Source organism: Kogia breviceps, chromosome 9 (genome assembly GCF_026419965.1).
Source record: "Kogia breviceps isolate mKogBre1 chromosome 9, mKogBre1 haplotype 1, whole genome shotgun sequence".
NCBI classification, from domain to species: Eukaryota; Metazoa; Chordata; class Mammalia; order Artiodactyla; family Physeteridae; genus Kogia; species Kogia breviceps.
In genome coordinates this window covers 33,509,111-33,536,595 of record NC_081318.1, presented here as the reverse complement: position 1 = coordinate 33,536,595, position 27,485 = coordinate 33,509,111, and the positions used below count along the sequence as shown (strand labels likewise).

The 27,485-nt window shown below is 36.0% G+C and overlaps 1 long non-coding RNA gene across 1 annotated transcript; it reads left to right on the top strand.

The window, feature by feature from the left end:
- The first annotated feature begins 2,474 nt into the window (after positions 1-2,474).
- Positions 2,475-11,557, top strand: LOC136794893 (uncharacterized). Its single transcript, XR_010842368.1, has 3 exons — positions 2,475-2,519; positions 10,841-10,867; positions 11,536-11,557. It is a non-coding gene; the product is annotated as an uncharacterized lncRNA (long non-coding RNA).
- The last annotated feature ends 15,928 nt before the right edge of the window (positions 11,558-27,485 follow it).

Genomic DNA, 27,485 nt, shown 5'->3' with positions numbered 1-27,485 from the left:
TTTTTGAAGGGCATGAGCCCACTGTGTCCCTCTTTGCCTGGCAAAGCAATAAAGCTGTTACTTTCTACTTCACCCAAAACTCTGTCTCTGAGATTCGATTCGGCACAAGTGCACAGAGGCTGAGTTTTTGGCTTCAAATTCACTCTTCATACAACATTGGGTATGAGTGGATTTTCCAGGAGGTGGTGAGAGTTGCACCAATCCATCTACCCATACTCAACCAGTCTCAAGAAACAATTCTGCAATATTGGCTGGCTGAATCTGGGTGGAGTTGGTTCTAAGCCAGAGTAAATTTATTGGCTTACCTGGGGATGAATCTGAAACTTGGACTCATTAACATGATGCCTAAATGAAATAAACTAGTAAGCCATAGACATTGTAACAATTTATTTGATTGTCTGAAGCCATATACTTCAAAAGGAAATTAAAAACAGAAATGTTCTCTTCTTTATGTTATATAAGATAAAACAACCTCTTAGTTATTTTTTCCATTTTTTTTCCTGGAGCCATCAAATTTCCAATGTTGCTAAATACACTGAGCTCCCAAAATTCACAATATATTGCCTTCTAGTGGCTTTAATTCCTTTGAAATGCCTCTTAAAAAGTTCCATAGTCTGTTGTGAGATTAGCCTTAAAGATTAGGAGGAGGTTGCCACAAATTTTGAGCTCTCCTAAGTAATATGATTTCCTACAGAAACCTCACAAACTGTTCTCTCAAATCAATGAATTTACTCTCCAAATCAAAGCACTTGATTAGACAACAATGTGATGCTCCTTTAAAAAGTCCTGACAGGGCTTCCCTGGTGGCGCAGTGGTTGAGAGTCCGCCTGCCGATGCAGGGGACACGGGTTCGTGCCCTGGTCTGGGAAGATCCCACGTGCCGCGGAGTGGCTGGGCCCGTGAGCCATGGCTGCTGAGCCTGCGCGTCCGGAGCCTGTGCTCCACAACAGGAGAGGCCGCAACAGTGAGAGGCCCGCATACCGCAAAAAAAAAAAATTCCTGACAGATTCTTATAGATAAGAAAAAACCAAAGGTGTGAGCAATGATGTACCCAGGGGAATGGACTACTCAGAAGGAAATGCAGCCACCTGAAGCCTGTGTGTTTCACACTTCCTGAATGCAGAGACCTTCTCTTGCTGAGACTCTGGTATCTGCAGAACCTTTGCATTTGACTTTGCAGAAGTAGACCATTTATTTACATGAAATGGAGACCAAATAAGTCTGATTCCCGTGAAAGACACTGTTTTAGGAACAAGGGAAACAACATAAAGAATGTCATTTATCAAATATAATGGAGGCGTTATCCAAATGACACAGCCATACTTTCAGGATTAGAGATAGAAGTGAGAAGAACTGAATCCATTTTTTCTTTTCATTTCTACTTAGTACTATGCCAATGAACCATACAACTTAAAAAAGGTTTTTTTTTAAATCATAAAAGTAACAATTGTTCTGTGTACAAAAATGGAAATATAGAAGCTTATAAAGAAGACAGTTAAAATCATGCATAATTACACTATCAAGAGAATTATAATCACTCATATTTGCACAAATAATATTTCAGTATATCCTCGTCCCTTTCTTTCTATGTATTTTTTATATGGCAGAATATATTTACAATTGCAGAATATATTTGCATTGCAACCTTTGCGGTCAGATTTTTTGATGTCATTAGTCTTTTATGATATCCCTTTATTGGACATACAACAGTCTAGATGGATATACCATCATTTACTCAAGTAGTTCCAGGGCTATTGTGTTGCACAATTCCACAGGGAATTTGCACTGTGTGCATTTGCGTTTCATTTTAAATTATATTTTGAATTTACATTTGCATTGTATCATACACATGAAGCACCATTATATGGTCAAACACTTCTGCAATGAGGCAACTCAACCATGACCTATCCCCTATTTTGGAAGTTCTAAATTGTGTACAATTTTTTCTATTATAATTATTCCATAATAATCATTCGTATACATATACAATAGTTTAATCTTAAAAGAGTTTTTAAAAATTTTCTTCCAGAATTTTTATCCTATACCCACAAACCTGCTTATAAAAGTGCATTTATGCCATTCTTATTTACCATCTTTTTTTGTTGTCTTTTTTCAGCTTGGTCTCTTGCAACCGATTTTTATTCCTTATTCAATCTCCTACCTTAAGATACCAGTGCTTATGATTTTGTTGCCTTGGCACTTATATGTATTAGGATATTTTTAGCAACAATTAACAAAGGACCCAACTCACAATAACTTTGAGAATATACTAAAATATTATTTCCCCCAGGAAACAATAGCAGAGAAAATTTAAGATTGTCTGAATCTGAGGCCAGTCACAGAGAGCACTCCACTACCATAAAATGAAAGGCCAACATCAGTGCAAGGCCTTCAAGAGGCAGTTTCTGAAACCAAATACTGCAAAGACATCAACACAGGGGAAGTGATTAACTATGAGCAAGCAACCCACGAAAGGAATACAAATTGAAATGGATTTTCACACTTACCCAGCTACACTGGTAGGAGGCTTTATCTTCTTTCTTGGTACTACATATAATCATGAGCTTTATTTGTTATCTTTTCTTATTGAGAAGCAAACTGAAATAGCACCTAGGAAAGCTACATTTACTAAAAATGAAAAGCTGATATGTCATTGTTTCTTTTTCAAGGGAGCTGTTTTATTTCATGTATATAGCTTCTTTTCATCTATATTTCAAATACCAAAAAGAGACTGATAAGTTTTCCAAAACTAAAGATAAAAACACGATTACCAAACATTTATTCATCCATTGTAATTCATATTCTTTTGATGGTGATTGATCTTGCAGAGAAAAGAGAAACACAGTAATACATAATAATAAATTTTGAAGGAATTATGAGAGTCTAAAGGCAAGAATTTAAAAATGGTTCTCCTCCAGGATAGAGTCTAAGGGGTCTCCAGGTGGCTGACATTCAGGCTACACCTGACCCAATGAAGGCAGTAGTAATTTTGAAGTCAGAAAACTTGGATTCTTATACTAAATTACATATGGACTTTTATAAAGGCCATGCCATGCTTTTAAGACTCTTTGCAGAGAGATCCAGCATGCACACACCTAGGTCAACAAAAATGACCTCTGAAAATAGCCAGCATTCAGTGTTTATCTAAGGACTCTAATGAGTCCCTTGTTTGTCTTATGATACCTGACTACACAGTTTGGTAGAGCGCGGGATACAAAAGCTAAAGTACAAGTAATCCTGTTTGAATTAGCAAAGACTTATTCAACATCTTGCATTTGAATGGGTCATAAATATTAAGGGTGGGAGCATGCAGACATGTACACATACTGTACAGGGAAAAGCAAGCCTTTGGAGGATGAAGCACTTTGCGGGCACATGGAAGTGAGTGGGCGAGTAAAGGACATCAGTTTAGAAAGAACCCACCCACTTGCAAACTTTACAATCTACAGATTTTGCCATGGATCAGTTCTACTCAGAGAGTTATCATGGGAATATCGACTTGTTTGCAAAAAATAAAATATTCAAATTAAAATTTTTTCAACAATAGGAATTTATTTTCTCACATTAAAAAGTAATCAGTAAGTACAGTTCAAGACGTAGCCACTTCAGGGATTCAATGATGTTATCAAGGATCTCTTCTCTATAATTTCCATTCTTCTTTTTTCAGGGTGTTGCCAATGTTTCCCCTCATAGTTCCAAAATGGCTGCAGCAATTTCACAGACTCTTACTGTTTTCACCAATTTAGTAGATTTTATTGAATGAATGTTTCTCCATTTGCTTTATCCTCTTAGGACAATTTCCAGAAACTTTAAAAATTGTTGTTTCTTTTAAAATTTTTGCAGTTAAATTGTCATTTTGCTGGGGATAGAGTCCATCTAGACCCTTACTCTGTTATTCTGGAAATCCCACCTTTCAAGGTTTCTTGAGACCAGGCTTCAAAATGGTGCACCATCACTTCTGTTATATTTTGTTGCCAAAACTAGGTCACAAGATCAACCTAAACTTAGGAAGTGAGGAAATAGGCTCCATCTCTAGCTAAGGAGAACCACAAAGTTCTATTGCAAAGGATCTGGATACAAGGAAGTTTAGATAGCTGAGACCACAGTCAGTTCACTATCAGGAGGAACACCTTTCTGAGACATCCCTAGAAGATTTTTCCTGTGGCTCACTGGACAGGATTAAAGGATTAAATCACATGTCCACACCCTAGCTGCATGAAAGACTGGATAGCCAGAGTCTGACATTTTCAGGTCCATAATGACAAACAGACTTTTCCACTGTTAAGGGGAAGGGAGAAAAAGGTTGTTTGGCAGGCAACCTACATGTTTTCCAAAATGTACAATCTTTTACCTCAATTTGAGAAGGCAGTTCTCAGTACTTAGTCAAGAACAGAAGGACCACCCAATGTCACATATAATAAAAATAAAATATTCAAAAAACAGGAATAAATATTAAGTCTGTGATATATACTTTGGAAGGTTTGTGATAGATAAGATGCTGGATTTTAAAACAAGAAAATTTCATATAAAATGTATATCAAACTATTAGACGATAAGGAAAAAAACAGGAGAAAAGTACTTCATTTGAATATGACATTTTCAACAAATTACTATCCAGTTAGAATAACTGGACTTGCTATATGATATCAAAAATAACAACTGACATCTCTCCATCATTTGCAGTATTTTTTTAAGCCCCTTCTATGTGCTAGACAATTTTCTAAGTGTATTCCATATGAAATTTCATTTGGTCTTCATAATAAACATATGAAGTGGATTATTATTTTCCTCATTTTTCAAAAAGAAAAGAAATTTATCTTCATGTAAGTTGATAAATTGGGATTTGAGTTAGCCCAGCTAATAAATGACAAAAATCCATATTCAAACCTATACCAATCAGTTTTCACAGTGTGAAATCTTTCTGCCCTGTTATGGTCTCATTACCAAACATATGTGGCTTTAGAAGGGAAAAGAAAAAGAAGGAAAGCTGGGGAAAGTAGTAATTATAACATCACTGAGATGATATCATTTCAGAAGTTTTGCTCTGTCAGCTTTCTATAACTAAAGGATCTTCGTAAGTCATGGTGACCATGTGAACAATGATAACATTTGTGCCAAAAGTACTGTTTGTAATACATGCTTTTAACTCAATATATCAAGAACACCTTATCATTGCATTCAGTATTAAAATTTTTTTTCTTAACTGCTCAGTGTTCTACTATATGGATATAATTTATTTTAAAGTGTATCTACAATTAAAATTTGTAATTATTACATGTTCACCAAAATCTATTTCTTCTGTTGTCTAAGAACAAAGCTGGAGTACATTTCCCAGCCTCTCATACTGTTGAGTAACCATAGACTGTGTCTAGCCAATGAAATGGAAGCAGAAGTGATCTATGCCACTTGCATACTCAGCATAAAGCATCTTCCATGTGACTTCCATATTCTTGTTATCACATAGGTCAGCCAAAGGCAGAGGATCTCCTTCAGAGGAGGAAGGCATCAGGAATCACACGGTGGAAGGGGTTTGAGTCTTTGAATAATTATATGGATGTGCACTCACTAAGGACATCCATTTTGGAATCTGTATGAACACGAAATATGCTTTTCTGTATGTCCAGTCATAAAATTTTTGGATTTCTTTTACAGCAGTTGGTGTTACTGTTACTTAATCTAAATAATATATGAACAATGCTGCAGAAGACCACTTTGTAGCTAACTCTGTGCAAACGTTGATTATTTACTTAGCATATATTCTTAGAAGTGGAATTTCTGGGTCCACAAAAACGTGTATCAAATTGCCTTCCAGAAAGCATTTAAAATACTTACCAGCAAATCAATGAGAATTTCTTAAATAATTCACTTTACAACTCAACAATGTTTTCTAACACAGGCAGATAACTTCTGTAAAGAATTTACTAGGATCTTGTACTGGCTCTTCTACTTATGTTGTAAACTAAATCTCTGTAACATAACTATCCTTCCATTTATTTCAAGGATCAAATGTCATGGAATAGTATATACTTTAAATGTCATAAAATATAAGAAAATGCAAATTTGACATGAATCTAATTTCATATGTGAAATTAATCGTTGTAGTGCCAATTTTTTTCTGCATCCACTGAGAAACCTTGTCATGATCTTTATTTAGATTTTCACTTTGCTCTACTATCACAGTAGCATTAGTTACTTAACAGTACAGATATTTCCTTCTTGTAATTTTTATTGGCTCAAAGTGAACTCAAGCTTTAGTTCAAACAAAGGTGAGAGAGTGAAATTTAAATTGGGTGGTGATAGAATACGTACTAGAAGAGAAAAAGAGATAGATGTATCAGCTGTTTGTTTTGTTTTCCTTTGAAAACTGCTGTGTCTCTGCTCCTGATTTGACACTTGGAGGCTAGAAACTTTCCAGCTGTGTTGAACAGAACCTCTGTCTCCCCTTGGGAGCAGCAGCAAGCCATGGTAGACCACAGGAACCAATGAAAATACTTCATGCTATTTACAATGGATCACATTTCACCATTTCTGACAGATGGAACCTTTGGAGAAGAATATTAATGACCATTGGGAGATGACACTAGTCATTTAGGGAAACACTCAATAAATAAGCAAGTGATACTTGACACAGAGACTCCCTGGATTTGTAAAATACTTAGAAGCCAAAGGAAGCTTTTCTTGGGGCTTTGATCATTTTTTTAAGGATAATAAAGCTTAATTCTGAACTCCCTGATGTAGTAAAATAGTCCACTAGTACCATACTACATTTCTTTAAATCTTGAAGAGCTCTGTTACTTTATATTTTCTAATAAATTCTGGAGTTATATAACTTGGAGTTATTCAAAAATATATGTTCTCTTTTCACCAATTATAAACCAAATAAGTTAGTATATTACAAAGAATCATGAGAAAGATACCTTTCTTATAAAGAAGATGCCTAGGATCAAGAAGTTGTGGGTGACATGTTCAATGGAGCCTCCAAAGCCCCTCACAGTTGGTAGCAGCCACTGTGCTAGCCATAGACCTAGAAGGCACCCCTTGGACAGAGGCACAACCATCTCTTACTCGTCCTGGCTGGAAGGCTCATTCACCAAATTGGTGGACTGAGGAGAAGTGGGGTAACAAACACCTGCAAAGAAAACTAAGTCTATGTTTCCTGAAGTGAATAAGTCTTGTTTTACCTTAATCTTTTTTTCTCCCCAAATCTCATGACTGTCAACCTGAAACACTGAAGAACAAGACTAAAATTATTATTCTGACTAGAACAAGAAGAGATCACATGTAGCTGTAAGTTTTATTCAAACCCCTTGCCCATGACACTATTATTGCCAAACTCCCTTTAAAATGAGTCACAATATTTCTCAATACAACTGATGACGGAAGGGATTCCCCTCTGGCCATTTTGGGAGCCCCATATTTTCTCTGATAAATTATCTAATATTTCAAACACTGGATTCTCCTATCAGAGATTAGTCACTAGAGCAAACAGTCAAAATCTTCCTCCAACAGAGGTTTATCTGGCATACGAGACTCTTGCAGTCAACTGTAAAGAAAAATAACAAGTACTCTCCAAAGAACTTCCCCAGGATTATCTCTAATAATCCCAGGAGGAAATCTCAGAAATACTGTGCCTGCAACAGACTGAAATATGTCAAAAATGCTAAGGGTACAGGGAATGTTCACTTTGCTGTTTTGTAAACAGAAAACACACACCACACAATGTTAAATGAACATTTCAGACTTTCATTGGGGTGAAATGAGGTATTTTAAAAGAATGTAAAGGCAAATTATTTGGTTCAGAGGGAATTCCATTGAAAGAAATTTAAGAACAAATGTTGATGAACTTAAATAGAAATCCATGGTTAAATACAATAGTGGAAAATCATATGGAATGCTAGATTTTATCACTGTAGTACAATTTCCTTAAAATTAAAACTAGATAATGCTGGTGACACTGCTACATTCATATCTGGTATTTTAAAGACAGAGGCATATTGAAAGAAATGTTTAATGATCATTGAAATGTTGTTGAAGGAATTAAGCTATGAGTGAAGATTAAGAAAATGTATAATTTGGCAGGATGGCAACTAATCAGGAAATAGAAGAGCAAAAATGCCATTAAAATGATAAATCACTTAAGGTAGCCCATAGAGGAATATTAACAAGGAATGATGACTGGAAAATATGAAAAGGAAAACTGAAGAATAAACACAAGAAAAGTTTCCTGAGAGTCAAACCTTTTCAGCCTCTAGGGAGTCAATGGACAAATCCATCAATTAGGTCATATAAAACTACATTGTTCAGAATATTAACCAAGCCTTTTATTTCGACTTCTCAACCTTTCACTCTGAGAAACTATGTGTGCTGCCCACAACAGCAGAGTTCTTTAGGTTTTTGGCTTATTTTCTTTATAAACTCCTCCTTCATCAAAAGTCAATGACAAGCAGAAGAACTAGCAAAGATGACAGGTAGCCAAAGTGGAAATGAGAAGTACTCAATACTAACTCCCAGTATCAATGGATATATGAATCTACTTAATTTTAATCAGAAAAGGGTACTGTTGGTTAATAAACGATTTGTAAGTCTTTCCCAAAATACTACTGAAGCTATCATTTCTATGGCATAAAGATTCATAACTGTAATGTCTCAGTTCTCTAGAATATATAGGTTAGTTTCAAATTTTCATAACAGAGGAAATCTGATCTCCAATTCAGATCACAGGAACTCTTAAATTCTTTACAAGTGAAGTGACATTTCCTTCATGATTAAAAATGTTCACCGCAAATGTGTTTGAGTTAAATGAAGTAAATCAGATTTTCCATATTAATATCATTAGATACCATCTTATTTCAGCACAAATAATATATCAGGTTACAATTTAGTATTAATATTACTAAATATGAATGGCTTGATATTAAATAGCTATGATTGTTCTATGATGACAGCAATCTCTATCACAGATCTCATAATTTTTATTAAGCAATACCTCAGAAGGCTGGGGCAAAGGTTTTCTTACCCCTGTTAAGACTATGTGTGGATGTTACACAGGACAGATGTCTCCAGTGAGTGCTATTTTTCAATCAAATTTATTCTCCCTTTTGCAGGCCAAACTAGTAGTCCAGATATTTTCCATTAGTATCAATATTTGCAAAGTCTCTGGCCAATTTGGCAGTTCTACCAATTAGATGTCTCCATGAGTAGACTTTTCTAAAGTGGTTCAGGTTTCACTTGTATAAATTTCATCTGCATGACCAGTTACTTTCATTGATAATATAATCTAAGCAACTGGAAGAGAAAATGAGGCCAGAATAACCTTTCCACACTTTCTTCTCTCTTTTTTGTGAACAGCCCCTAATTTCCACCCAAAATGATTATTCTGTATAAATTTTCTCAACTTTTTTTAATGGATCATTCACTACATTTAAGCCACTCTGTGGCTCATTTAAGTCACCCCAAAGTCTTTCCCTTTACTATTGCTGTTCACAGCAAACTTGGAGTCCCCTCTCTACTGCGGATCTCAAGTTGACTTTTGCTCTTCGTAGCTGTGGTACTGAACTCCATTCCTGCTTTCCCTGCCTTACTTATTGGGAGTGGAGGAAGCATAGAGAGGACTACACACACACAGACACACACACACACTCATACACACAGAGCACAGTTTCTCAGGCCCTGAGCTCTTTGTCTTTCTGACTGTCCTGTGGATGAGGAAAGAAGGGAGATGCAGAGGAAGGAACATGCTAGGTTCTAGGACCCTAGTCTGCTTCTGCTCTGAGAACAGAGAGCTTATGTTCCTGGGAACAGTCTTTACCTCTACTCCTTTCAACACATAGGATGCCAGAATGACCTCGGCAAGCTCCTGTGTCTATTTGCCAAGATGCCCTGGGAAGAGATTCTATTTGTTCATGGAAAGAGGATAAGAGACCTGAAGCAAAATAAGTCTCACCTCACTGTGGAATCAGAGTGCATAACGTGGAAGCATTATGAATTTGCTTCTCTGGAAGGTGTATTAGGATGCATTCTACAAGAAAGAATAAAACTAGTTATCAGGGGTTTAAACAAATGAGAAATTATTTTTATTAGACAATAAATTTGAAGGTAAATGACTGGTAGCATGGATTCAGTGGCTCAGTGACGTGATGACTGTTGTCTGGTTAATTTACCCTTTCCCTCATAGTCACAAGATAACTGCCACAGCTATAGGGAACATGTCCTCATTCAAGCAGAAACAACAGGGGGACAAGGGGAAACCCCACCAGATGTTTCTTTTGCTCTCATTAGTCACATGGCCACCCTCCCAGTTCTAAGGGAGGCTAGGAAAGCAAGTATTTTACTTTCCAGTCTCTATAATTGGGGTTGGAAAGGAAGAAAAAGTTGAGATTAAGTGCTGAGCAAGCCAGTCAACAATATCTGCCACAGAAGTGTCCCAGGCTCAAACTTAACCATTTATTTTTATTTTTCTTGGAAATATCCAGGAAGTACATCATCCTTCCTGATGCTCAGCAATACCCAACTTCCAATAACACTGTCCACTTATAAATGCTAGTTCTTTCTTGCTTCATAGAATTTGAGCATGTTGTATGTTTTGGAGGCCTGCAGTTTTATCTTTATGTGCCCTTGCCACCCAGTTTGGTATGATCTGGCTATTATAGAGGTTACATACTCTATACTCAGGCTATATACTCTATACTCAAATTCAAATGCAGGAAACTGAATGAAAAAAATATATGTGTTCCTTCTTAAATCATTGTGTTCATTCTTTCATTACATTTTGTTCAACATACACAATATGACTATCCTAATCACATCCCAAGCTCATTTTTTTTTCCTTTTGTAATTTCAGATGACACCTGCAAGCCTGAATGTCCAGGTAAAAACTATTTGTCCTTGGTTTTTCCTCTTGTCTCAATTCTTCCTCTAATTCTGGCTCTACCCACCCAGTCTTTCATTTTTCTCACAGAACCTTTTGCTTTTCTAGTTATTCACCTCTGTCTTAGAGAAAGAGCTTCCTCCCTTGGAAGATGTGTAATCTTTCTCAAGACAACACAATGTGCCTTTTTGTGTGATGATGGTGGACAGATGTGATTTTTCCAATGAGTTCTATTTTGCTTGCTTATTTATGTATTCTTCAGATTTCGGTCTGCAGTCTGGAACAAAATAAATCAGGTCATTCATTTCTCCTAATTTATACTGAGGTGGGTTTTCATTAATTTGAAATGATTTGTTAATTACACAAAGTTCTTAAGCCCCTTTATTAAAAATCATAGAATATACTAGGCATGGTTTTAAAAGTGCATTTTTCTTTAAAAATGTTTTTTAAAAGCAAGGCTGCAGTACTATTTAATAATAGATTATTTTGCCCAGGACAGTTTTAATGATATTTATAGAAAATTAACATAAGTAAATGTTCCACAACCCATGCATCAAAAAATTTCCAATTATATTTCTCTTCTTTGAAACAGCTATTTTATGTTAATAGAGAAATATTTGATCCAGAAGAAAGTCTAAAATTACCTAGCATTAACTCTTATTTTACAGATGAGAATATGGAAGCCACAGAAGGTGAACAACCACCCAAGGGTTTACGGTTTGTGAGTGGTAAAGCCAGGATTGTAAACCAGGTTCCTGATGCCCAATTCTGAGCTCTTTCACAATCACCTACATCTCAAGGGTTCACCCCTATGATAAGCAACTACAAATATCATCCCTAGGTCCAGTGGGTCAGGTGGTAAAAGGCCCAAACAGCAGAAATAGCTGCATGGCAGGGCTGTATCAAGAACTAAGTACTGGATGACAGGCAAGGAATGAAAAGAAGGTGTAGAGGTAAGACTAGGAATGTGGACCTATTAAAGTTGAATGATGGAACACTGGCACTATATTTTCCATATTCACTGAGCCAGATTGAGGGTAGCAGGAAAAAGGGGGCAGATCCAAAAGAATGATAGAAGGAAGGGATTGCTTCCAAAGACAAGTCTCCCTTGGAATCAGGAAATTAGACAAGCATTGCCTGGGACAGGTTAGTTGTAGTTAGTACATTGTTTCACTCATTAATCAGTTAAAAACATGTTAATCAATTGACTTTCAGGTAATTTTAATAAAAAGTATGGTGAGGTGGAGTAGGGTAAAGGAAAACATTATTCCTACAGCAACTTCAGCTGAAAAACATACTCAGAGGACTTGTACCAGCAGCATAGCTAATGGCCCTTTTAGAAGCATGCTTACTCTGAAAAAAAATCCTTTTTTGACTTAGTCTGCTCCTTGGTGATTCTAAATTCTTATTCATTTGTCTACTCAGTTATCACACTTAGTAATCACCTACTATAAGCCAAACAACTTAATCATTGTCAATATTTACAAAGTAAAGAAGTGGCTTTTCTTTCATGTGATGGAGGGTTAGAAAACATAAAATCCTTCTTTTAAAGTGTTTGTAAATATTCATTCTGCCAGTTTGAAATAAGTTATTGTGTTTGTGTTCAGAGCAGACAATTCCAATGTCTCATACCATAAAAGCAATTTATCTTATTTTCCTGAATGTTAAATTAGCAAACAAAACACTCATAGAAGAACTGGCCATGAAAGAATGGGGTGTGTTCAGGATATACCAGTCCAGAAGGTATGAACTTATATGAACCATGCATCATGTTATATAAAACCTATTCCCAATTAAGTACAGCACTTAAATAAACTGCAGACTTAAAATGGTAGCATTAACTAAAGAACTTTTTTTTTAATGCCAGAGCAATTTCCTCACTATGTTGTATAAAGATATTTTATGTACATTAAATATGGGGGAAGGACTTGGCTTTCTCTTCCATCTCTCCAACCCCAATCCCACTCCTGGTCTTCAGTAAAGTAGATTAAAGAGTAAGTGACTTTGTTAGCATAAAACACATACAAAACACATGAACCAGGCTTCCCTGGTGGTGCAGTGGTTGAGAATCTGCCTGCCAATGCAGGGCACACAGGTTCGTGCCCCGGTCCGGGAAGATCCCACATCCCGTGGAGCGGCTGGGCCCGTGAGCCATGGCCGCTGAGCCTGTGCGTCCGGAGCCTGGGCTCCACAACGGGAGAGGTCACAACAGTGAGAGGCCCGCGTGCCACAAAAAAACAACAACAGCAAAAAAACAAAAACAAAAACAAAAAACACATGAACCATATTAAATATGTGTCTCCATGTATAATAATCATCCCCCTAGTAGCACCAATGCCTGAATTACTCCACTCTCCTCTCCTTCTAGGGTCCTAGCTCTATTTTGGAGTAGAATCATATTCTGCAGATCCTGTATATCCCTGAAAGGGACCTGAGGACCACATGATCTTCAGACTAACACGTGGACAAGAAACAGATCATCCTCTTGTAAATATTACTGCCTTGTAGCATAACTTGGAACTGTTATTTTATTTTGCTAATAAGTTTATATTCCATCCTACCAAACGATGGGGAGTTGTATTAGAGAAGAAAGCCATGTTTTAATATACAGTTACATGTATAATTAGCTCACATACAAATTACCTGAACAATTAAATTGTAAATGCAATTACAAACGCATTCAGCACACAGTTTGGTTATTGTTTTGCCTTCCAGTGTGCCTTCAGCAAAATTTGTTAATGCCTTAAGCCACAACACGTAGACCAGAGGAAAGTATGTTTTACACAGGCCCCAATGGATTCTATTGCCCAATCTGTTCCCCATCATCTCCCCAAACCACTTTTATAGCCTAATACAAAATAAGCTTGCCTACATTATCATTCACAGGAATTTAATCAGAATGCCACTAGAAAGACCATCATCCCAGGAAGTGAATATCCATTAAAAAAAAAAAACAACAACAACTTCCTCCAAATCAGATGCTGCTAACAAGCCCATAGAAAAGACATTGGCAAAGAAAAAAATATTCAAAAGGTAACATATTTCACCCAGTTCCTGGCACAGTATATGTACTCATGCAGAGGAAATATTCCCTGTGTTTACATGAGAGGACTAACCTGAACTGTCCACATTTTATTATCATCATCAACTATTGCCCAAATAGTTCTCCAAAGAGGAAGGGATCCAAAGAGGCCTTGTGAAAATTTCCAAAACAAAATCTCAAACTAAAATCCATTTAATCATTTAAAAATGTTTAAATATGAAAAGAGGAGGATGAAGAATTGAAAAATCTAATAATAATATCTTATTATTTGCAAAGGTTAGAATAATTGTCAAAACATATTTCACTTCACATTAGAAAGATGCTAGACATTTCCTATATTTGTTCATTATCATCCCATTTGCAGAGAAGTTAATCATCTTTTGGCATATTTGCCAGATTAGTATAATCAATGATTATTAACATGTTTTAATGTCCAAAACCAAAGAACTGATGCTTTGCTAAAGAAATCAGGGTGTAGAGAAAAGAAATGTAAGGAATTCAGCCTCACCTTTTAAAGTTTTCGCTAGAAATCATTTCATGAGGAAAACACTTGTTGCCTTAACATAGGAAGTTCATTTTAACTTAAGAGTGTGTGGGTAGTAGATGGAGCAATGCAAGGATTTGGAAACAACATAAATGCAAAAGGAGTGAGTGAGCGAATGTGGAACCAAAGCATAGACAAGAATTAACCACCTTCTCGATCCTCTTTCTCCACTCACCACATCTATTCTTAAAATACAACTTTCCACCTGTGTGCCTCCCCCGCCCCACAAAAAAGTTCCCTTCAGTTTAAAGTAGTGGCTTAGCAGCACAGATAATGGTGTTCCCGATGCCTTTTTCTGAGATTGCTTATTTATTTGCACAGATGTTAAATAGTCTCTTTATTACTTCTTATATTGAGGCTTCCCTCCATGTTTATTCCTCTGGTTTTACACCAGCGGAGCAGTGTTATTTCTCTAAATAAAGGAAATGTACCAAAGTGTAATTTTATAGTGGTCTCTGCTAATTTCCTTCTTTGCCCCCTACCATGTCAGAAGGCTCAGTTCTAGGTTTCCTCACAGGCAGTGGGAACTTTTCAAGGATTCTGGATAGTACCTGACATTTTGTGTGTTATACCTGGTACTATGCTGTGTTTTTTATGTGTTATCTTATTTGGTCCCTAAAATAACTCTGTAAGATATGTACTACTGTTATTCCCATTTTTAAGATGAGGAAACTAAAACTTGGAGAGATTAATTCACTTGCCAAAGTTGAATCACAGAGTTTGGATCTGAGCTCCAAACCAACTCTAAAACCCATTCTCTTAATCAGTTCAATATTCCTGTGGTCTTTTAAGAAAATATGAAAATCTGTCCAAATTGCCTTCTGAAAAACGAAAAGAGAAAACCCAATCAAAATAATAAATATAGCCATACCTCCAAAAGTTTTCCTGTATCCTTTTGTTATCATTCCCTCCTACCCCACCCCTCCCAGGCCAACACTGACCTGCTTCCTGTTACTATACATTGGTTTTCATTTCATAGACTTTTATATGAATTAAATCATATATAAGTACTCTTTTTTTGTCTGGATTCTTTCACTCAGCATAATTATTTGAGATTCATCCATGCTTTAACATGTATCAATAGTTCCACTATCAAAAAACATTTTTATTGGTTGTGTAGTATTCCATTGCATTGGATATACTATAGTTTGTTTACTCATTACCAGTTGATGAACATTTGAGTTATTTCCAGTTTTTGACTATTACAAGTAAAGCTGCTATCAATGTCAGTGTACCAGTTTCTGTATAGATGCATGCTATATTTCACTTGGGTATACCTAGGAGTAGAAAGACTGGATCACATGGTAAGTTTGTTTAACTGCCTAAAAAACTGCCAGATAGTTTTCCAAAGTGGTTGTAACATTGTATATTTCCACCAACAGTGTATGAGAGTTGGGTAGAAGAATAACCTTGTTTTTCTAAAATCATAATCATTAAGATCCAATGGATAGGGGACTTCCATTGTGGTACAGTGGTTAAGACTCTGCGCTCCTAATGCAGGGGGCCCAGGTTCGATCCCTGGTCAGGGAACTAGATCCCACATGCACGCCACAACTAAGAGTTTGCATGCCTCAACTAAGGAACCCACGAGCTGCCACTAAGGAGCCTGCCTGCCATGACTAAGACCCAGTGCAACCAAATAAATAAATATTTTTTAAAAAAAGGAAAGGAAAGAAAAAGACCCAATGGGTATAAATTCTAAAAAATATATTGGAACACAGATAGAGATGTCCTTTTTTTCCCCTGGTGTTGAATTCTACTAAAACTTACATGCTTATGAAACTTAAACTAGTATTCCATTTCAGACTTATCTTCAGAGCTCCATATACAAACACATAATTTACAATTCATCCAGTCACCCACACTAAAAATCTCAAGAGTTGTTCTTGAGTCCATATTCTGCCTTAAACCCCACATATAAATGCCAAGTCCTGCTGTTTTACCACCTTAAAAATATCACCGATCTATCCCAGTTCTCCATCCCTAGCTTAGTATCTCATAGTTCCTTGTAAAAGCCTTTTAAATGGTTTCCCTGGTTCCAGAATTGGACTTAAAATCCATCCTCTACACATAAAGCTGGGGAAATTTTTAAAATAAAAATATGACCATGTTAGTCCACCTAACTCACAAGATAAGGTTAAAGCTACCTTTTCACATATGGCCCTCCATCTTTCCAGTTTATCATTCATCACTTCCTGCCTTCCCTTATTCCTTAGAACTGCTTGTAAATCCCTCACATACCATGCTGTCTTGCCTCTATGCACTAACACATGCAGTCTACTGTCTCTAGAATGGACTCCTGCCCACTATTCACCTAATTAACTCACCTCTGTTATCATGTCCAGCAGGAAGTCTTCCTCAAGTCCTCAAGTCAGGTGAAGTTCTCATTGGTAGTTCCATATTTCCAAGAGCATACTTCTATGACAGCACCATCAGATTGTTTCTAATTATCTGTTTATGATTCCCCCCAACACCCCCAGAATATAAGCTATTTGGCACAGTGGTGTATCTAACTCATTGTTGCATCCATGGTGCATAGAGCCATGCTTGGCACTTAGCACACCCTCAATAAATCTAGATTAATGAACAGAAATGTCAAGGTCTGAGAGATTTGGAAAAAGAGTACCTGCCATTAAGTTTTGGGATACTAGGATATATTGGATCATAATTATAATACCGGTAGAGTAGGGACCTGCAAATCTGCTATTAAATGCATTTTGACATAGTATGTGGGTGTTTTAAATTTAAAGTCTGCCTAGATTATAAAGACTGCCTGCCTGCACTGGATAGGTGTGGTTTTTAGTCATTACCCCTTTGTGTATGTGATATAATTTCACTGAATAGATTTGGTTTTCAAGAGAAGTCAGCACATTGTCACAATAAAGTCATCAAATAGCAAGCTTCTGCAGAATTCTTCCACAATCTTGTTGGTAACATCTGGCTCCTCAGGGAATAGAAAGTTGAGGCCTAGATAATAGTTTCTTAACGACTTCTGAATTTCATTAGAAAATTGTGTGATAAATATATCAAGGGGTCCAAAATGAATCTCATAATACTGTACAAAGACAAAAAATACCTTTTGAATAAATTAAATAATTAGTTCATTGTTTTGGATACCCTTGACCAAAACAGGGAAATGCCTCTTCAGAATGGCTCTCATCTTCTGAGGATGCATCTGCATATGAAGCAGGGCAAGGATGTGTGACTCAGAAATTCCATTCACCGGAGTCAAAAGCATAATTTTTTTCTATCTGGGCTTAAAGCCAATGATACCATAGCCTTAATGGATCCAGTGTAGCTGTGAGTCTTGTGACCTCAGTAGTATAATCATAAAGATAAATTTAGAATAGCATTCCAGGAGATAGCTGACATTCTATTATAAAATGAATATGGATAGGGCATAGAACTGGAAAAATTGCATCACTTTATACATGAAATTGCTACAAAAGAGTCTGAAATTTTCACTAACAATTATCCCCCATCTCTCTCTCTCTCAAACACACACACCACACACACACATACACACACAAAAAACAAAAACAAAAAACTGAAGTTATATGCCCTCCTCCTCAGTCTAGCTCGCTGAAAAAAGAGATCTTGTAATTCAGATTAAATTAAATTCAATTAAAGAAATAGTTACTGTACTTATTAAGTATAAGGCAATTCTCTAGGATACAATAGTGAACCATGTCCCATGGTGTACAGTAGTGTGTGAAGAATTAATTTAGAACAAGGATAAAATGGAAAGCAATGTTAAATTAATATATTCCTTACACTATATATTACCTGATATTAATATTGCTACATTTTATTTCAATAGCCATTAACTGATACATATTTTGATCCTCAATTTTTTTCTTTTTAAAAATCTTTTGTCTATTTCTTGGAACCTCCTGTTCTTATTTTATTGATATGCTATCTCTTGAGTGTCTCTGAAGATAGTAATGATTTTTTTTTAAGTTTTCTGTTTTCTCCATTAATTCCATTTCTTCAATTTGATTTTTCTCAGTTTTTTTGTAGTTCCTGGTGTGTTTGAGAATCCCTTTTTGCTCTCTGTGGTTTCAGGCATTTACTATAGGATTTTGCAATCAGTTATCACAGAGGAAGGATGGTCTGTGCTACCAGGCTGAGGGCAGAGCTAGCAATATATCTTTTAGGTTTTGGGGGCTTCCTTCTGCTCCAAGAACCTCTCTGTCTCCCTCTGTCTCTGTCTCTCTCTGTCTTATATGCTCACATATGCTCATTATCCTTCACTGCGGGGAAAAACATTGCTAAAAAAACCCCCTCACATTTCAGTAGAAACGCTGGAAATGAAAATAGATAACTGGCTCAGCTATGCCAAATACAGTTTTATAAATATGCACTTTAAAAATGCCAGGGTTTAATCTGATTCTGACAGCATTCCTGACATGAATTTCACAAGACCCTTGCTTTCCAGAGTCAATTATTCTGTACACACATACATAACCTGCCATCTTGCTCTGCTGATTATCATTCTATATGTGTGTGTGCATTTTTCTGACACAATGGTCCACAAAATTCTCTGTGTTGTAAAAATAACTTTATTTCCACTAACAATTTTATTATGTATCATGAGCTCCCATATCTACATGATATTTAAAAAAAACTCAATTTAGTCAACTTCCATATTTCTCAATCCTATCCAGGGATTCCTTTTAACCAATTCCAATTTTTTAAGGTATATGTGCTCCTGTTTTAGCCCTAACCCATACTCCTTGGTCAAGAGGTGGTCATTAGAGAACGGCCACTCTGTCATGGTGGGGGGAACAGGGAGTCTTTCTCTCCGTCTCCCTTTTTCTCTATCCTGTGTTGAGAACTTTTCTAGTGGTGTAACTTGACTCACAGGAAACTGGACAGCGTGTGTGAAGCATATGTTACACTCAGAGGGCAACTGCTCGCGGGTGGATCACCCAGCACTTTAGCACTGCCAATCCTTCTTATCTGTTGCTGGGAAAGCACCCACATCTCTGCTTATTGCTTTCCCAGTCCCAAGACCTCTTAGCCAACTTGTCCCTTCTCTCAAATGTGGATACATCATTTCACTGTCCCTACTAGAGCACCCTGGTAGACAGAGTGTACCACATCCATGACGCTGCTGCCTTCCAAGATGTTAGATGTGTAGTGGGGCATGAGACCCTTTATCCTCATATTCCTACTTAAAGTTAATTATATCATTTCCTCCCCACACCACCCCCCCCACACACACACACACCAGACTCCTACGTCGGGGAGTGGCAGAAATCATGACCCCTGCAATACTTCTAACTTATTTCCTAAACTCTCCACTTCCTGTGAAGTTCCTTTGTCTAGTATGAAGGGCAGAAAGACACACCTATTCTCCCTGCTAGTGGAGCTGCATCAAATCTTCTTGGTCTTAAACTGAGATATCTTTTGACTGTAGAAGCTTAAAATATAGCTTAGAATAGGATGTAGAAGCTCTTTGTTCTCACGTGTGGGCTTTTCCTTCTCTGAGCAGCAGGTGTACCCCTCCCTCATTGCCTAATAGGAAGAAGGTGGCAGTACAACAGGGAAAACAAGAAAGTTGACATTAGTTAGTATGTGAACTGTTATCCCACCAGAGATGAATACTTCCTATACCATCTTGCCATATATTTCTTGTCTCTGCAATGAGACTGAATGGGATTGTCCCAATGGGCTTTTAGCCTGAGTCTGAATCAGGCTGGAATCATAAACTTCAACCTGCATGGTATACTATAGTTTGTCTTCATGTCAGTCTTTGAGTAGGCCAAGTGTGGTCAGCTCAGGAGAAGCTGAGATGGTCTGTGATGAAACTCATTGATATAATGTTAAATTTTGTTCCTGTTTTATCCTGGAAGGATCTTTCCTTTGTCTCAATATCTTTTGTTTCTCAAATTTTCTTTATTTGCATTTTTTTCCAGATGTATTAGGGACTAACTGACAAACATAACTGCATATATTTCAAGTGTGCAATGTGATGACTTGATATACATGAACTGTGAAATGATTACCACGATCAAGATAATTAACAAATCTGTCACCTAACATAGTTAACTCTTTTTTTGTGGTGAGATCCTTAGTCCAATTTTTAGAAACACAGGTGCAGTGTAATGCCTGTTAGTGAAAATTGGCAGTGGCAAATTAAAACAATCATGCTTATTGCACTCTGTTTTTCATTGCCTCATGTTCCACTTTGTACTGCAAGACTGCATTCCTCAGGGCTTGGCAGAGAGACAGAAAGAGAGAGAGAGACCCAAAAGGTTATATCCTAGGTCTCTAACATTCAGGACTAACAAACACAAGGATAAGGATAGCATTTTTTTAATGTTTTGATGGAATATATTCATCCTCTAGGCAAAGAACAAATAATTGTGAAGGGGGAAGAATCAAAACCCTCTATGTAAGAAAACCATTTACAACAAGGTACTGCTTGAAAATTTGAAAAGAAAGTCCAATCTCACTCATAAAATTATTAATTAGAAGGAAGATTAATATACTCCATAGTAATTAAAAATGCTTGAACTAATTCTGAAATATCACCTAACAATTTTTTAATGTGATGCTTTTTCTAATTGTTTTTTTATAGGGAAATGACATAAGCTTTTCATACTTTGTGCATGTTTAAAGTAAGAATATTTATAAGCAAAAGTAGCATTACTTCATTGATTCAGAATCAGGAATTACGATCTCAAAGTTTGTTCTTCAATGGAATTTTTAAAAAATCACTTAAGTGTACCACAGTTTTCTTTTGTGAAATACATTTTTCAAATTAATAGGTCAGAAAACTTTGGAGTAATTCAAAAAATCTTCTAGTAAAATTGTATAATCTGAAGTCCAAGTTAGAGCCTTAATTCCAAACAAATATGCTTTCATTTCTTTTTAACCTGGAATTTTGCAGTCAATAATATGCAGATAGAAATATGAAAAAATTAAATTAAAACTTTGTTATATTCAACTGTCTGAGAGGCAGAAGAATTATCTGGGAAGAAAAGAGAGAAACACCTAATATTTTAGTATTGAATTGCCATCATCATAAATAGTATGTTGGAATGATAGCAAATCACTCTTGCCCTGTTAGTACATTTCTATATACAGAGAGAAAAAAAATAACTAGTATGCAATCAATTTCTGGCATTGGCAATTCTCATTTTGATACATCTTGGAAGATCACCAAAGCCAAAATAAACATCCAACTGTCCAAAAAGCACATGGATTATTAAAAATAAAACAAAGTCCCTGTGCCATATTTTGGAGCTAAATACCAATTCAGTACCTGGCCTAGACAAAGTACTCAAAAAGTATTTTTAGAAACAATGAAAGAAAATGCTCATTGGTCTACGTATTGGTCAGACTGGTATATCGGTGAATGATAACACTGGGTTCAAAGATCAACCCTATCTCATTTCACGAGAGAGATATGCAAAAACAATGCACTGTATTAAATGGAACAATAATGTCACATCAAGTTTCATGGAAATATAATAAAGGATAAGTAATTCTGCCTAGACAGTTTGCCATAGCCACAGAACGAGTAATATTTGAGCTAGTTTTTGATGCATGAGTAGAACGTAGGTAGATGGAAAAGAGCAAGAAAGGATCTCCCAGAAAGAAAGGTCAGCATGTACAAAGCCTTAGCATTAAAAATATCTCTATTTAAAGCACAGTGAGGAGTTCAATAGGGCAGGTTTAGGGATGTATGTGTGAGAAAGCAGCACAAAATGTGGCTTGGGAGTTGTCCAGGCTAGCTTGTGAAAACATTTTTAAGACATTCTAGGATTTTGAACATTTTCCTATAGTTCTCAGGAAACTACTGAAGTTATTTAAGCAGAAACATAGTATTATTGAATTTGAGTTTTACAAAGTTTGCTCTGCGGGTAGAATGTAAAAAGGCTCAGTTACACACAGAGGAGCAAATTAGCCTCTCAGGAAAGAAATCCTGAGAATACACAAAGAATTTAAATACAGCTAACAAGTACTCAACACTCCCTCCCCAAGTGCTTTGCCCTCAATAAATATTGAATTCACTAAATGAAGGAACAGATGAACGCATGTCTATTAGAGTTTGCTTTGATATCAATTTTAAACACGGCAAATACAGTTTTAGTGAAAGAGAACTGAGGTTGCGATGGGCTGATTAACAGATATTCTACAATATATCTTAGCTACTTACTTTTCAGAGAGTTTTTAAAATCATTTTTAGTTGTATATGGGCTCACAAAAAAATTAAAATCAAATATAAAGTAGTAAGCTATCTGCCGATTGTATTGTACTACATAGTTTATTATACTGTTTTTTATAATTACAAGGTGTTATACAATACAAAATATATTGTATATATAATGTATATAATCTCTAAATATACTATGAGAATTAGATAATTATCAGTTTTATTTTCATACTGTTTTCTTTTTCGTAATTAACTAAAAATTCTAATTTCTTAGAAACCTTGATTATTTCATATTTTAAAAAAATTATTTAGAGATAAATGCTATTTCCCCAGAAGAGTTCCAATAAGACATGATTTTAAAAGTTTCCTTGAAGAAGCTGTTAGAATTTAGATGTTTATAGCTCAAAGATAGATGAATCGCTAAATAACTTTGTGATAAGTCACCATACCTCTAAGGGTCTACATCCTCAATATGAGAGATGCAGTAAGCACCAGGGTTCCCTACCTACCATCCACTCCCCAGTCAGCTGGTAATAACCACCCTCAGCTTGCTTGTTCACATGGCCCATGAGGAACTTGCATGCTTCAGGGAAAGCTGACTCCATCCTGGATCTAGAAGTGAGGCAGGCAGCTCCAGCATACACCATCCTGGACAAGTCCATCCACTGGCCATTGGTACTGGAGGCTGTATGACCTAATTTCTCTCTATGAGACTAGAAGAGGTACTTGCAGGGGCTTCTACAGTAGAAACTTTCTCTTCTGGGAAACAACTGGAGACAATGTCTCTTCCTTTTTTTTTTTTTTGCGGTACGCGGGCCTCTCACTGCTGTAGCCTCTCCCGTTGCGGAGCACAGGCTCCGGACGTGCAGGCTCAGCGGCCATGGCTCACGGGCCCAGCTGCTCCACGGCACGTGGGATCCTCCCTGACCGGGGCACGAACCCGCGTCCCCTGCATCGGCAGGTGGACTCTCAAACACTGCGCAACCAGGGAAGCCCCGTCTCTTCCATTTTGAATGATGGCACCTAGAACAACCATAGTCAACTCCCTACCAGTTCATCCATGTAGCTGATGATGAGGCTGACATCTTGAGAAAGGCAGAACCATGAAAATCACAGGGAACAAAACCAGAGCAAGATAGGCTGTTCTAGAGTCTGATATATCTCTGGGGATATTGGTTACATGAGCCAATAAATCCTCTATATAGTTTAAGCCATTGTGAAATGGGTTTTCTGTAACCTACAATGAAAGGATCCCCAGGGGTATAATTTGTTAACATAGAAATGACTATAAAGACATCACAAAGGAGCTAATGTGGAGACACTGCCTGGGCTGACTCTCAGCTCTGTATCCTCTAGCTATGTGACCTTAGGGAATCACGTAGACTTGCTGTGCCTCAGTTTCATCATCTGTAAAATGCGGATAATAATATATACCTCACAATGTTATGAGTTAGTAACCATAAATTAATAAAAATGAGTTAATGTATATGCAGTGTTTAGTATAGTGCCTAATGCATTGTCAATGTCTCAATAAGAGGTAGCCTTTATTAAAGTCATTCTATTCTTAAAGAACCTGTGGTTCAATTATTTATAATTATGTTATTTAATGTTATCTATGTTATCTACTCCTCAAGCCCTCAGCCACTCCCAAATTTTCATGCCTTATCTCACTCTCTTACCCTTTGCCTTATGACTTATGAAAACCCACTGTACCTACCAGAAACAATAATAGTGATTAAAGGCTCCCTACTCATAAATTCAAATGCCTAGTTGTTTTAATAATACTAGCTTACGCTTATATATACCTCCTTCCATAGTGACACTTGTTAAAACCAATATCAGTCTTGCTATATACCTCTCACTACTCATGCAAGGTCAGGTCCCATGTCTGGGAGTTTCACCAGTCTCTGTCCTGCTTACTCCTAGCTTATTCCCTTCCCTTACTACTAGAGTTGTTGAAGGTCTAACATGTTTTACACATACCCGAGCTTTTCTGAAATATTAGAATCAAGGACAAAGGCTTGTGACTATCTTACAGATTTTTAAAATTCTTGTAGTATTTCATTTTAGTTATGACCTGCATTCTTCTTAATTTCTCCTATAACTAATAGTATTATAGCAAAATTCTAGTTCACTTTTGTTAAGTATGGACAAACTTAACAAAACTTACTTAACAAACTTTCCATTTTATAGACACATCATTTATAGAGAAAATAAACATCCAAAGAACTATCTGTAAACAAATGCAGGTTCGGTAACCACAAATGGTGCTACAATACTCTTATTTTAATTGAAGTATAGTTGATTTACAATATTATATTAGTTTCATGTGTAAGCATAGTGATTCAATATTTTTATAGATTATATTCCATTTAAAGTTATTACAAAATGATGGCTATATTTCCCTGTGCTGTATAATATATCCTCATTGCTTACCTATATTATACATAGTAGTTTGTATTTCTTAATCCTATATCCCTAACTTATAATAATTTTTAGATGCTTGTGAATGATTTTTGTTTTGGCTCTAAGTCTGAATTGTCCAATATAGAAACCACTAGCAATACATTGCTATATCAATTTTTATTAATTAAAATTAAATAAATTAAAGTTTCAATTCCTCAGTCACCATAGCTACATCATAGGTGCTCAATAGCTACTAGGCACATGTGGCTAGAGTAATAAGCAGCAGCATTATACAGAATGTCTCCAACACCATAGACAACTGGACAACATGGACCTAGATGGTGCTAATAATGGTGAAATATATCTGTAAGAGAGAATAATATGCTAACGACCAGACTAAAGTCTTTTAAATTGTTAAATCCTGTCTTCCTTGTATTATGAGTAAAATAAGATAGGTAAATGCTTCATTTTCTTGTTCTTTCTTATCACACAAATAACAAATATTATTGACAAAGTTAAAATACAAAGACGTAAAAAGAAAAGGAAGTAATTCACAAATCACTCTAAATTTGGTGATGCTTTGATGTAGAATTTCATTTCTAAATAGAGTAATGATTGATTCTTCTACTTTTCTGTTTAAGGCACTTTTTCCCTTGACTTTTTCAGTAGGTAATAAATTGACCTGCAGTGAACCTCACAAAAATCTAGTACATGTTACATATTAATATGCTCATTTGTTAAGTAAATACAGAAAATTCCTTCAAATTAAAAAAAAAAAAAAAGAGTGTGCAGAAACACAGGTGCTCCATCCAGGGGGGAAAATGTAACACTTTAATGAGGAGCAACTAATTTCAACTATTAGGAAATGCAGGGAATCCCATTCTTTAACAAAAATATTTTCACATTCCCTTTGAAGAGCAGAGTGGTAAAATGCTGAGGAAATGAGGCCTTCCTGTTTCTGCCACATGTATATAATTATCCAGCTGCATCTCCAAAATAAGTATGGCTGGGAAGTTCTTTCAAAGAGCTCCTTGCAGCTGAATACCAAAGGAAATTTGCATGTTTCTAAAACTATTGTTCTTGTGGTTCATGATGGAGTTATGAGGGCTCTCCTGTTTTTGTCTCTAAATAAAAATAAGTAGAGTTAAGTGATTTGAACCTACAGGACCTCACTGCAGATTTTCCTCTTTTATAAGATGGCTACAGAATAAGCAAAGAACATTTTGATGGGGACAAGTTCACTTCATTTACTTGAGACCAAAGGCCAGGCCATTATAAAAACTTTGTTCTACTTGTATTTCTAACTATAATCAGATTTTTTTAGTGTTTTATAAAAGCTTATTAAGTACTCTTTATTAATATATTTCTGAATCTTTTAGAGCTTTTTTCTTCTATTCATATCTAAGAAAAAGTATGTCACAATAATTATGTCATGCTTTCCTTTTCTGGGCAAAATATATTTTACAGATGTTATTCTTTTATTACAAATATTAATCTAAATGAGCTTTAAGTGGTCAGTCCTGTCTATTCTGTTTCCAAAGAAGGCTGATGAAGCCTGAGCTGGTGACACCACCAAGACACATTTAATGGTAGCAAGAGGTGCATAGTATTTGTGAGATAAAAAACAAAGCAAGAAAGTGGTTCTATGCTCCAGCTTCAGCACTGTGGTCACTATGCTTCCTCTCTTGGATGGATCGTTTCATTAAAAAAGGGAGCTTTTACCCCAACATTAAATTTAAGAGTTCACAACCACTAGGACATGTTTCATATAATGTTACTGAGAACAAGGAAGGGTAATGGTGGAGGAGCAATCAATCAATAAATAGAATCAATATATGCTAATAAAAAAGATGAAACCTTCTAAATGAAAATAAATTAATTTAGCCAAGAAATTCTTTTATGTAAAAGAAAGAAGTTTAAAACATAGAAATGTGTATTTGGTAGGAGATATTAAAATGTTAATCATCTTTAAATAGAAAAATAAAAAACAAACAAAAATTATACTGTTAAAAGAGTTTAAAATAGGCTGGAGAGTGATATGGGTCAGAATTAGAATGATGCTCTGTGATCTAGAAGCTGGTACTTTGAAAGGAAATTTGACATCTGAGAGAGGTGAAAAATGGAAGGGAATATAAATATTTTCCACAAACAGTCCTAGATCAGGAATTTATGTGACTAAGGAACGATATATAACTGAATATTTTTACATGAGTTTAAAAAGATGTGACTAATTTCTGTGTAATCCTTTTGTACTATATTTCTGTTCATAAAAGTAAAACAATGTCATCTCCAAGTTTTGATATTCAGAAAGTTTCACACAGGGAATATAAAATATATATATATATATATATATAATATATATATTCTTCCACTTCTTTATTCTTCCACAATTAAATCCTGGCTTCACTTCCCACCTATTACGGGACTGTGAGAAAATTATGTAGCCTCTTGTCTTGGC